The sequence below is a fragment of the Poecilia formosa genome, unplaced genomic scaffold (assembly GCF_000485575.1).
Source record: "Poecilia formosa unplaced genomic scaffold, Poecilia_formosa-5.1.2 Scaffold232, whole genome shotgun sequence".
In the NCBI taxonomy this organism is placed as follows: domain Eukaryota; kingdom Metazoa; phylum Chordata; class Actinopteri; order Cyprinodontiformes; family Poeciliidae; genus Poecilia; species Poecilia formosa.
In genome coordinates, this window is record NW_006800171.1 from 1,005,482 (window position 1) to 1,018,827 (window position 13,346).

Sequence of the window (13,346 nt, forward strand, 5' to 3'; positions counted from 1 at the left end):
CAGGGGGAGTCTAGCGCTTGGTGAAGAGCACCGGAACTTCCTCCTCAGATAATATTACACGCTGAAGCAGAAGTTACGTGTCTGGCTCTTTCGTTCAAATATTCCTCTTCTTCAGGTGTGAATTTATATATAAACAGACCTGTAAATTACTTTATTAACGTTTGGGAAGCATGTGAGTGTATTTTTGACACTATGTATGTTGACAAACTCCGTTGTTAGCTTTGTTGTTAGCACCGTTGTTAGCTATTATACTGTTTCAAGTTTGGTATAATTTAGTGTATAGACGTGTCTGGCTCTTTGATTAAAATATTCCCCTTCTTCAGGGCTTTTACAAAACTGTATTTCTTTTAGTGTACTTTTGATATCCTGAACTTTCAATTTTGCATTTTTGATTTTGTTGTGGAAACTTGCAAATAATTTACAGTTTGGAAAATATTTTTTTTTCCATTAATGCTTTGCACTTTAAGCTATTTAGGAAATAACTCTTTTTAACACCCCCCCCCCAAAAAAAAAACAAAACAAAACAAAAAAAACCATTACTTTTAAAATTAAGAGAAAATTGTTTCATGAATCGATTTTCACAAGTAAGCAACAGTCCATGCCCAGACTTCAAATATTCAAATTTGATAAACAGTAAATTTAAATTTGAGTTGTGATAGAAATGGGTAAAGACTTTGGAAACAATCTGAAAATCTCACTCACTTCAAATATTTGTCCTGCCAAATGCAAAAGTCATGATTTAAATTTTAAAGAATGTTCAAATGTTCAACAATTTTCATCATTGTCCTGTAAATGATAGACAATAAACCAGTAAAGTCTTAGTATGTGACCAGGTGGTCAGTGAATGGGAGTGCAAAGGCAAATTTCCCAGAACTCCAAAGACCGTTGATGTAAGTTATATTTTCATGAACTACAAAGACCCAGAAAGAAAGTAACACTCCCTGAACATTTGGAATGAAGAAATCACATCAAACAGAAATTAAATGCTGTGGATTCCCCCAGAGGATCAGCTAAAGTTCAAAGAGTTCTATTGTAAATTATAATTCAACCAAATTGAGGAACAATTACAGAGTTTAATGTTACACCCCATATGTTTTTTCTGGACATCTACCCACAATGGTAAAGTACTGCCTCTGACAGTTCCAAGCGATCTATAGGCTGGTGTAGGGTTTTTCTCAAACAAAACAGTATCTACCATCCCATCTAGATACTGGTTAATCTTCTTAAAGTTTAGGCATTAGAATAGATGCGACCAAATAGAAAGTAGATCCCAATGATGTGTCAAATTACCAAAGCACGAGTTATTGTATAAGTATCCTATTCAATTACTAGTGCTTTTAAGGATAAAAGCTAAATATTTAAGCTGTCGTCAGTCACCTTTTTCTCATAATGTTAGTTCAGAGATGTAGGTAGATACTTCTTTTACAAAGCAGAATTCATTTCCCCTCATTTTTGGGGGTCATGGGAGTTGTCTCATTTATTTTTTATTGTACAACGATTGAAAAAAGATTAACATGAAGTTCTCCTTGCCACCCACAGGGAAATTATCCATAACCAACTTCAACTGACCTCAACTGAGATGCTGTAAATGGATTTGTTTTCCCTCTGCGCATATGCTGCTTGAAGCAAACCAGGTGAAGTTTCATAGAAATTTGTAAGACTACATGCATGGTCCTTTCTAATTTTTACTCATTGACAGACTGCATTTTAATTATTCTCAAAGTAATCACGTTCAATTTTGAGTCTTTTAAACTGTGCTTTTCATTTCACCATGTAGGAAGAAAAGAATTTGAAATGCAAATTAAACCTTAATAGAAAACCCCAACTTCCTGAGTGTATCTGTGTGTTGGGGGAGTATGCATGCTTACATCTCTTACAGCCCAAAACGCTCAGGGGAATACTCGTATATAACCACAAAGAGGAAGATATCTAGGTCTCCCTTCTGTGTTTGTACCGTTCCTCCCTCTCAATGCTTTACATCACTAATGGAAAAACGGTAAACTATGTGAATGAAGTAAAAGATGTTGCATTTTGAGTTTTGCATTACAGGAATACACATGATGGCTGCGTGGAGAAAGTACATGTTTGTAACTTGCTTTGAAAGAAAGTTTGGCAATATGAAATTGTGACAGTAAATAAAAATAAAAAAATAAAAAAATCAGTGGGCTAGTGTGTGTGCAGTAGCTGAAGTTAGCACACAGTCTTTCCAGAGTTGCAGTGCAGAGGGACACTGTCTAAAAGGAATGCCAGTCTTTTAAAACCCTTCGGGTGAAGACTTAGGAACCACGGTCTGACTGAAAACACCTGCGCCTTATGGAGGGCAGTGTACAGAGAGCTTCAACATCCTGATCCAATATACACATCGATGAATGTTCGCTTTCACGCAAACATGCTTTCACACACACACACACACACACACACATGCGTGCACACACACACATCCTTATACTTCTATACAAACTGAGAACTTCGGATTGGCTTCCATTCAATTTAGTAACTACATCTATGTCTAACCTTAACTAAAAACTTAATTCAGACCATACATTTAAATAAAAATACAAAAAAGAAGTGAGAATCACGAAAATGTCCTCACTTTCCACCAATGAGCTCCTTTTGTCAGGAAAAATGCTGAAAGTGGCCCTCTATATGTAGTTTATACAAGTATACACACACACACACACACACACACACAAATGTAAATAAAAGCCGTTTGCAGGCGCACACGGTGCAATGCAGAAATGACTGCATATATAACCTGTGTCATCTTTTCCATGGCTGAGTAATCCTTGCACACATAAGTAATATTTTTATCTTCTACTCCAGCAGGTAAAGTGCAGTGAAATACTATACATGCATTACAGACATGGACTGGATCCAAAAATGCTCTACAGTCCCAAATAAACTTTCCTTCTGCTCGTTTTCAGACATCCAGGTTTAAAAAAAAAATACCCTCTTCTACAGACAGTGAGTTATTTGTGCAGGTCTGTGGCGTGTCTGCAGGTTTGTGTTGGACTGTGGCTGGGATGGGCGACTGGTTTTACTGGTCTACCTATGTTCACCCGAAGCACGAGAAAGGACAAAGTGAGTGGTACAGCATGATCGCACTTAGTGGGGCCAATTTTTCTCAGCACACCTGCATTTGGCGCCTTGAAGGAAACTTTGATTTAAGGATACGTTTCTATTGATTGCAGTCTGTGTCTCATCAACTCTTGTGTGGTCCCTCTAAATCACCTTGTATATTTGTTTAAAACATAAATACATAAATTCTAGTTGTATTTGCTGGAGGTTGTCACCGTCAAATGTGGTTTTATGTAACGGGTACAAAAAAAGGAGGAACAGTGGAATACCTTTTTTTAAATTAATTGTCAAATTAGCCTGGCCTTGGGATTGATGGCAATTCAACTTTATGAATCAGGTTAACATGCTGCCCTTGTTAGTGTTGGCCTGGTTTTACTTGGCAGACAGCACAGCACAGTGCTCCAGGAGACATTAGGACCCAAAGCCCGAGTGATAAGTTGATCTGGAATCAGCACACTCACACCAGAACAACAATGTTAATACTTTGGCATCATGTCCATGCGCACATCTTTAACATGTTCTTTCACTGGACAAACCAAGAGAAAATGGTGGACAGATTAATGGTCTCAGTTTTGTTTCTGGCTGCTCTTTCCATGAACAAGAAAACCAGATTTGTCTCTGTTGACATCCAAAAAGTAAGCTTGAGAAAGCCAAGTATAAGAGACATACGGGTTGTATGACAGTAAAGTACATAAAGAGTGAAAAGTGAGGCGCTGTGAAGAGTGGGAAGACAACGAAGAAAACATTGGCACCAAATTTTCTATTGCCTTGGGGCTGAATATATTTTGTCTTTGTTGTACATTTGAGCTACATGGTCAAAAAGTTTTGTTTTTTTTTTTAGTTGTATTTGTGGATTTCCCCCTCCAATGTGAGAAAATTTAATTTGCCTTTTCTTGTATTTCTTGTAGATGTCACTGTTAATTATTTCAGAAAGAAATACAGGATTATGGAAACACATGTTTTGCATAATGATGCATTTTATGCATTATACCACATGCAGTGTAGTTTCAAAGAGGTAAAAAAATGCAACATTGTCATATTATACTGTCTTTATCCTTGATTACTGTGAAATTAGGCTCCATTTGGGCATATTAGATGAGGTAAAAAATATGAAATGTAAGAATAATGCATGTTCAGAGCCTTGTAAACGCTTCCTGTTTCCTTTCACATAAGAGCCCCAAACCTGTATGTATTCAGTATTGCATACTTGCAAAGTGGAAGGAAATTGATTCATGGTCTCAATTTGTTTTTCACAAATCAAAATCTATAAGGTGTTATGCAATTAGTGCCAAGGAAAAGTATTTGCCCTTACACATTTCTTGTGATTTAGCCTTTTTGTAATACTTTTGTTTCTCATCATTAAATTTTAAAAGACAATAAAACTAAACTGAGTAAATAGAAAATACAAACCAGCCTCAGCCTAACAGCTGGCTGTGCCACATGTTTGTGATAAATGTTAATGAGCGTTTTACATTGCAGGGGAATAATTTGTGAACATTCCTTTTGTCCTGCTGCCTAACCCACGGGCGTACGCATGAGGTTGCAAACTGTAGGCCTGACATTCTCCTTTTGAGGTTTTCTGGTAGAGAGCACATTTCACAAATCCAGTCAGTCATTTACATCATTTAAATCCTAAAATGGCAGAGAAACCTATTTTAGACATGAATTTTGTGTGTTGAGAAGGATGTCAAGTCCATTGGTTTGACGGTAGCATTGTGCCTTCTGCTTCTGTTAGCGTTGCGTGCTAACTTTTAGCTGGTGGGTTTAATAACATCATTGGGATGCATTCATTTGAACGTGTGGTTCTTCAGGTTCGTCATCTTCATTCTCCCGCTCAGACTGTGGCTCCGACATGTAAGGTTGGATGGACAAGTCCTCCATTGTTGACATCTATAAAAATCTTTGGAATAAAAAGTTTCTCTGCTGGTAGATAATTGTATCACTGCTATCAAACTACAAAAATGGCCAATTGGGGAGTCTGTGGAGCTACAATAACCAGAAATTCAGACCAAAAGATTACAGTTCCACAACTTTATGTAGACCATAAGTGAATAATTTACCTGTGAAAAGGAAATATTTAAAAGCATCTTATATGCACTTTAAATCATGATATTTCTAAGCATCATAGTATCTCCAGACCAACACACTGCCACTACCATGTTTGATTCTCATGATGTTGTTATGAAATGCTGCCTAAAGCCGCCCACCTACTTGGCGTACTGTGAATTTTTAGTCAGCTGTGCGTACTGTCCATGAACGTACTGATTTCCTACATTTCTGGAGACAAATTTCTTCATTTCCCACAATCCCACATAGCTCAACACAGTTCCTCATATTTACCCAGGGTCTGAGCTATTTCCTCCCACAAACGTTTTGTTTTTTGAAAATTCTTATTATGTAAAGTCTTCCGTCAGACGCTCTTCAAAATGTGACTCCGTTATCCACAAGGTGGCCCTGACCCTCAGCCTTACCAGCTTGGTATTGCATACAAAACAGTTAGATTTGTACACTTTTTGCTGTGAGTACCACACAGGGTATGAGTATATTGTTGCAAAAATGTACCCGTGTGTTGGGTTCATGTTGAGTGGTAGAAAACTTTAGCCTTTTGCTGTCGCTTGTCACTCCCCATGTGACGAGCCCACGACAATGCACAACGCTGCAAAGAATGCGTTTGCATTCCTTTCTGGATTTGTCTGCAAAACCCAAAGGGACCGCATATCTGAGTGTAAGAACAACCAAAGCTGGACATCTCATTAACCCTGACACCACAGCCAATCATTACTGTTGCATGTAAGTCGGAGTGTGCAGTGTATATGTGGACACAAATTTGCACACATCACTAGCTGAGTGCCAGAATCCATTCATCAGGCCTTCATAGCTGGGCCCTGTCAACCTCCAGCCCCAGGCCTGTAGGCCTTAAGCCAGGGGCTTGAGTTCTGGGCTTCTCGCCAGTCTGTCATGGTGCTGGGCTGCGGTCCAGCCTTCCATCAGCTTTGATGTGAGCTGGCTCGCCAAATGGCTAAGGAAGGGTGGCCCCTCAGAACAGGAGTTACACAGCGAGCTGAGCAGGTCAGTCAGCTACCAGATGCAGCTAGAATGTGCTCACACATGAATGCGCACACCAAAAGTAGATGTGTCAAGTTGTTGGATTTGTTTGATCGTGTAGTTTTAGTTTTAAACGTGTTTTTATTCGTTAAATTGAAGCTTGAAATTGTTCTGTATTCTAGAATGATTAAGAGGTTTTAACTGTTTGATTTGGAGGCTTTATATATCTTAGCCCAATTAGCATGGCAATAAATACCTTTTTTTATTGCTCCACATGCTGAGCTATAATTTGTCAAATTTTCATCATCTGAGGACTGGAATAGTGTTTTATGGTGCTGGAAGCCTGAAAGATGGATTGCAATGAAGGGAAAACTAGCAAAGGCAAAAAACTTTTAAATTACTGTGTTTCAAACAAGCATGCCTTTGAATTTGACAAAGTCAAGCCCATTCTCACCGGCATCACACAATTGGAAGAATGCATAAAAAACGCTACATTTTCAATCCTAAGTCACCATTGCACAAGACTGTCAACTTGTTGTGTAATATAATTATTTTTTTCTTCAGTTGGAACGACATTCATGTTGTGAAAACGGCCAAGAATTATACAAGAGCCTCTGCTAATTTCCAATCAATAGGATGTTGTCATACTGACAGCATCATGTAGATCAAACGTGATCTACATGATGAGATTAGGAAAAACATGTAGATCTAATCTGAGTGACATTTAGGCAGATGGAAAAAAAAATATTTTACAAAATGCAGGACAGGATTATAACCTGTTTCTGTATACTGATCTGTTCTACTTTGTTTTAGTCTTTCGGCATTTGACGTCAATAGTTCTTCATCAAAGGGAACATTAACTTGACTGAGAACTAAGACTATTCTTATAAAGTTAAACAATAGACACACGGTTTCATGGAAGTAAGATTCTTTCATTCCAGGTAATTTCCCAGGAGCTGTCTTTCTCTTAAACATCTCATTTCATTAAGTGCTTTTCAATGAGAGTGCTAACTAGCCTAGCGTATGTGGTTTGTGACATGTAGGGATGAACGGGTAGTGGCTCTCAGTTTTAAGTCTGCATGCTTGGTCTGATAATATGATCCATAAATGTTATAACACGACATGACTAATTATTCTGCAACATTCTGAAATTAATGTTTATAAACCCTGGCTTAATGGTAAATCTTCAAGCACTACCTAATCATTGTCACTCAGTCTATTTTAAACACACTAATAGTCACGTCGTTTATAATTATTTCAGCAGTTCATTATATTCGGCATGGATTCCAAGCCTGTAGCAGATGGAATGCTTTTTCATTGCTCTGGTTGTTATTTTTCTGGCCGTCATAGTATCCGTATTTGTCTTAGTGAGGGAGGAAGGGGATGGGTGTGTAAAAAATATTAACTATCAGCCGCGATGACTGCTGTTAGCGGTCACAATCCTTCTGCAGCTGGAATTTCGACACTGTTGCTGATAGGCTTCATTAATTATGTTCCATCAGCTAATTTCATCACAGTCTGTTTCTGTTTTTGCTGTTTTCTCTGTTGAAACTCTTTACTTCAGCTGTGCATGACCTGGATGTGGCTTATTTGGACCTCGCTCTTATTCCCTTTCAAAATAAACACAGCTGTTCCATCCGATTTCTAAGGGGAAGAAATTTAAAGTGGGAATTTTATAAATGAACAGTTCCACTTAATATTTATTGCCTTAGAAACCATCAAGAGACAACAGGTCTTTGATTGAGGAACTGTTTGATTTTGCTCAGGCTTGATTTTGCTCAGGCTAAACAAAAGTTCAACAACTTTTTCCAGTTTCAGCTGCCAGTTCTTCTTAACCTATGCATGGAAGAATGTATTTCTTAGAACGAATAGTATTGATGAACTATCACTATTATACAGAATCACTTGCTAGAATAAAGAATTCAAACAACTTTGAATTAAGACTTAACAGTTTCCATGGTGGCAGTACTTCATAAACTTCATCACATTCATCTAAGGCTGAGGAAAGCAACGTGCTACGTTTAATGTAGCACAAAACGTGTTTTGTAAGATGTTTCAATACATTAACATCTATTGTTCCAATGAACAATACAAGAGAAACCTCAGTTACTGTGATGCTGTTGTTTGACCGTAACAGGGCGGAGCTGGGCTGATGTCGGAGTAACCTCAGGAGCCCACTTTAGTGTAATCCACGAAGGCTTAGCCGGCTGACAGGATCACTCAGCTACTGGTTCTGACCTGGTATTTAGCTCCCTGTGGGGGAGTACGTGGAGACACACACAACATGACCGGAGCTAGAGGAAGAGGGAGAAGGCCTAACGGCAAACCATAAACAAGTACGCCTGTCCTGCGCTGCTTGTAAACATGTCTTATCGCGTGATGAATCGCATGCACTCCGAGAGGAAGCCATAATGCAAGCATGCGATGACAGCGGGGAGAGTATGCAACCTGCATCGACTCGACAACAAGGTGGATGTCTGAGTAGAGCAGTGACACAAATGCTCTAGTCCATATGTATGAGATTAAAACCCAATAACAAATGTTTATCTTTCTTAAGTATGTTTTGTGAACTAAATAGAAAAAGCTTCCCCAAAACAAAAACAAAAAAAAAACCCTTCAAAACTGGCCACGCTGACCAAGTAACATATTGTATTAATTAACCGTCACATGAAGGTGAATATGTTCACATCTGAGGGCGATGAAATCAAGATGTGCCGTGGTGGACTTTACTGCACAATTCGTGAGCAGTTAATCTTCAAGATTTACTTGTCAATTCAGGTTATTTCTTCAGATGTCCTCTATTATTCTTGCTTGCGACTGTGTTTCAATCTAAAAACTTTTACAGCACTCCCAGCGGGGCATGGGATTAAAACCTAGTTGAGGAGCCATGATGACAATTTAAACCAAGACAACTGAAACTTTGACAGGGTGGGGGGGGTGAAAATGAGATTACTTATTTTGGAGCTGGTAATGATTTCCTCACTCAGATCCTGTCACTCTATATACAAACACACACACACACACACACAAACCTCAGCCATGCACGTTGAGAAATTTTGACCTCTATGTATAACCCTTCTATTTTCGGGAGAGCTCTGAACCCTTTGCAACAACTTGTGGTGGGTGTGGTTTCCGGGGGAGGACCCTGAGATAGAACTGACACTAACAGAAACGGGAATTCTGCGGCCCCAGCTCGGTTCTCTGATCCAGTCCAGACTCTTTGTGACGACACAGTGATGTGCCCTGCCTTCGTTCTCTCTCTACAACGCACAACCACAATCTCAAATAGCCTTAAATGCAGCCCTGTGGAGCGCTGGATTTTTGGCCCACCTATTGTTTTAAAATGAATGCTGGGAAGTGGAACATGCTCTGCTTTGGCTTAGGAAGGTGAGCTTTGCCAGACAGCTGCTATGACGGCACATTTTTAATACATTGGGAAATTTGAATACGTGTTAGAAAAGTTGTGTGATTCTTTTTTTTTATGTTCAAAGTAGCAGTACAGTAGGTGTTTTTTGGCATTGACAGTTTTATTGGAGTCATAATGTCATGTAGTGGCCTGCAGTGGGATAAAATCACTCATATATACCTGACTCCAGCATTCCTCTGGCCCTCATGTGGCATGGCGGAAAAAAGGGGGATAGACCGTAGTACAAACTGAGGTTTTGTTTCACGGTTGGTAAAATAGGGTATGAATGCATTACATCAATATGTTCAATCCAGGACATTGTGGTATAGAAGTTCAGCATTTTCCATTTGAGGTAAAGAGTGGAGAAAATGAGCTATTTTTGAATTGTCAAAGCAGAGAGCTACAGATCTTTAGTTGAGATTGTCTTATTGTAACCAGCTGCTCTCTTTTAGACAAGCACAACTTGTCATGAATAACTCCTGGGGAACCAATGAAGAATGCAAATGCAGAATATAGCAAAGCAAATGGATTAATTTAGGAAGCCTGAGTTCCCCCTCCCCCCTTGTTCTCTGCACAGTCAAAATCATCTATTCGCAAAAACAAAAGCAAACGTACATTCAGATGCAATCTTGAATTTCAGTCAGAATACACACAACTTTTGGGTTCCTTAAATTTGAATCCATTCTGCATAAGTTGCTGCTGATTTTTCTAATTTTTTCATCACAAGAAACAATTCAAATGTGAATATTTCAATGGAATAACAATGAACACTTTGAGTTTGGGGAACTTCAAAGTAGAGCTACTGTTCTCTGTATTAAAATGAGTCATTTGGTGGTGGTGTGCACATTTGAATAGGATGTCCCCTAGGTTTTAAGGCATGTTCTACTGGAAGGAGATCCTGGTTAAGACCCAGAACATGCTGGAGGGATGCTATATCCTGTCTGACTTTGGGATCCTATGGGATGCCCCAGAATTTCTGAGGAGACGCTTGAATAGTGTTCCTTCTTGGATCTGTTGACCTTATCTCAGACAAGCAGATAATAAATTGAATTGTAATTACAAATGTGCATTTTTGGTCACATAAAACATCTGTTTGATCAACTTTGGTAAGTTATTTTAGCCTAAATGCATTGAATGAGTGCATGTCACCACAGTGTCTGGTTGTGAAGTCAATGGCATTACCCTGGACAGTAATTTATTTTGCTTGGTTCTGTACATCATTTTGTGTTACATTTGTTGTGTATGAAAAGTGAGGAGAAATGTTTGATTGATTGACTGTCTGTCTGACTAAATTATGTTTTTTCCCCCAACTCACATATGTATTTTAATACATAAATGCTGGCTTTTAGCCTATATCACATTATTATAAGACTCTGAAATGTTTACAAGATCACGAGGAAACTCTAACTGGATCATTTTTGATAGTGTTTTTTTTTTTTCTTTACAGCTTTACAGCTCTGCCTTCATCAGCATTTTTGTGAAATGCTCTGAAGATGGGGAACTCATAAACATGTGATTCCAGCTTCCACACACCACATTTCAAAGTGTCCTTGGACACGATTCTGAATCCCATGTTACCCACCCATCACCAAATCGGTGTGTGACTGGGTGATTTTGACTTGTATTGTAAAAGTGCTTTGAGTTGTCAGTAAGGATAGAATAGCACTATGTAAATGTGGTCCATTTAGTTGCTTTAATAAAGTCTTGTATTTCTCGTGTATTCTTCTGTGAAACGAGAAGCTGAAGCTTTGTGAGGTTGTTCAAATCATCGTTGTGCCAGCATCAGACTTTAAGAATATTTAAAATATTCGGATGCTGGCAGAAAATATTGTCAGATATTTTGTTTTAATTACTTTGTTTATTTTTATTTTTTTTTATTCTGTTAGATTATGACCATCAAGTGTTTTTTGAGAATAAAGTAATAAACATGAAATCAGATAGTACTAATTGTGAAAATGAGCTTAATTTGTGTAATAATCGAGCAATAACTAGTTATGTTGATTAAGATTAGATAACTATGGTACATACATCTTTAATGGGTGGATCGTTATATTTAAATTTGGAAAAGTCATGTCTCCTCTACATTCAATGAAGGTGTGAAACCATTACTTATGATTCAATATTAAATGCATTTTTGCCCTAAATGTAGACAGTGTCCAATTTTCCTTATAAAATAAGGCATGTGTGACTTAGATTGCTTTACTTTTGTGTCAATACAGAAAATGTACATAAAGTGTGATGCATACAGATGTCTTATGCAAACTTTTGAGGACTATAATTGAGGCTAGAAAGTGCACTCTAAATCATACCTCATTACTATCATTGCTATCTTAACATAGCCAAAAGAAAGTCATGGAGGAGAGATGTATAAATATGAATAGTCACCCACATCAGCTATCAAACTTACAGAAAAGGGGTTTGGTTGAGAAAGGACCGTCAAAATCAAACATCTAAGGATGTTATTTGAAAGTATAACTGCCTCTTATGTCTTCCATCATACCTGTGGTTTTCAGCCCCGTTCTCCCCTCCTGATGTATCAACCAGCTATGCACCTGAGTTTCTGACTCAGAAACTATGCTGTATAACTTATAACTATGCAGCCAGAGTGATGGGTTGCTGGTATTAAGTCACTCTTGAGGTCCCATAGCATGACCTAGCATGCATGAAGAAAGGCAAACCAAAAATATAGCATGATTTCATAGCTAAAACTCAGCAGTTGACAGAAGGTTAAAGTATCAAAGATCCCTTGTTGTGCTAGTTCCACTGCCTTTTTTTTTTTAAATCAGTGTATTCCTTCAGTCTCCTTCATTTTTGACTTTTTAGTTTATCTGGAGCCGGTCAGAACCAAAACGTTTTACAAAGTTCACAGAAAGGGGTGCAAATACATCTCTAAAGTCGAACACAGAACCAACTGAAAGGTTCACATATGGGATGTTCTGAAGTCTGTATCACTTTACATGTGTAAATATTAGTCAATGTCAAAAGTGTTTACACTGAAATGATAGTCTAAAGCTCCAATTTTCACTCAAAGCACTCTCTACCTTCAGCTCATTGACCCCCCTCTTTTGCTTGGGGCCCGATCTTCTCTCACGCTTTCCGCGTCTGTACATCACCAGCTGCCTCTGACAAGGTCCAGTCATCCAGACATCCCAATTTTCCTGTATGGAAAATCCCCCTCTTATTCTCCTGACACAGTGTGATTAATCATCCCATTAACCCATCCACTGTCACTGGATTGTTGAGGAGCACTTATAACACAACCCCTACCATCCCTTGGGAGACATCTAATCTTCAGGCCATCTTCCAAGAGTTCTCAAGGAAAAAAATCTTGTCTTTGTACGCTCCACACCTAAAACAACTATCATTCACGTTGAGCTTTATTGTCCGTCACAAAATGCTGAGAGTCAAGAGACTCTTAACTCACAACAGAGAAACTTCAGCATAGTTTCAGATTCGAGAGGACAAAAAAGAACTTATTAGCAATTTAAGCACATTTAAGTAAGATCATCTTACACTAAGTCAGTCAAAGGATAATGACAAATGCTGGGCTATGTGAAGTAATGTCTTGGAGTAAGTCAATGATCTGCTGGAAAACCCTTTCAAATTGGTATGACTTTGAGACTTGCTTGCAGAAGTAAACAGTTTTGAATCCTCTTGTCCCTTTAAAAAAAAAAATTAAAGACCATTTCACATTTTTATAGGATCCAATAACCTATTTAAAAAGATAGTTTATTCCACAAAGATTGCATCTTGGTTCACAAAGGGGTCAAATGATTAAAATCTATTGTGATGATACGATACTAGGGCTGATATCAGA

General features: G+C 38.3%; 1 long non-coding RNA gene across 1 annotated transcript; it reads left to right on the forward strand.

Moving 5' to 3' along the window:
• LOC103149656 (uncharacterized) lies at positions 1–11,673 on the forward strand. The gene is made up of 3 exons (XR_477491.2): positions 1–172; positions 1,540–1,634; positions 10,977–11,673. It is a non-coding gene; the product is annotated as an uncharacterized LOC103149656 (long non-coding RNA).
• Positions 11,674–13,346: the final 1,673 nt, after the last annotated feature.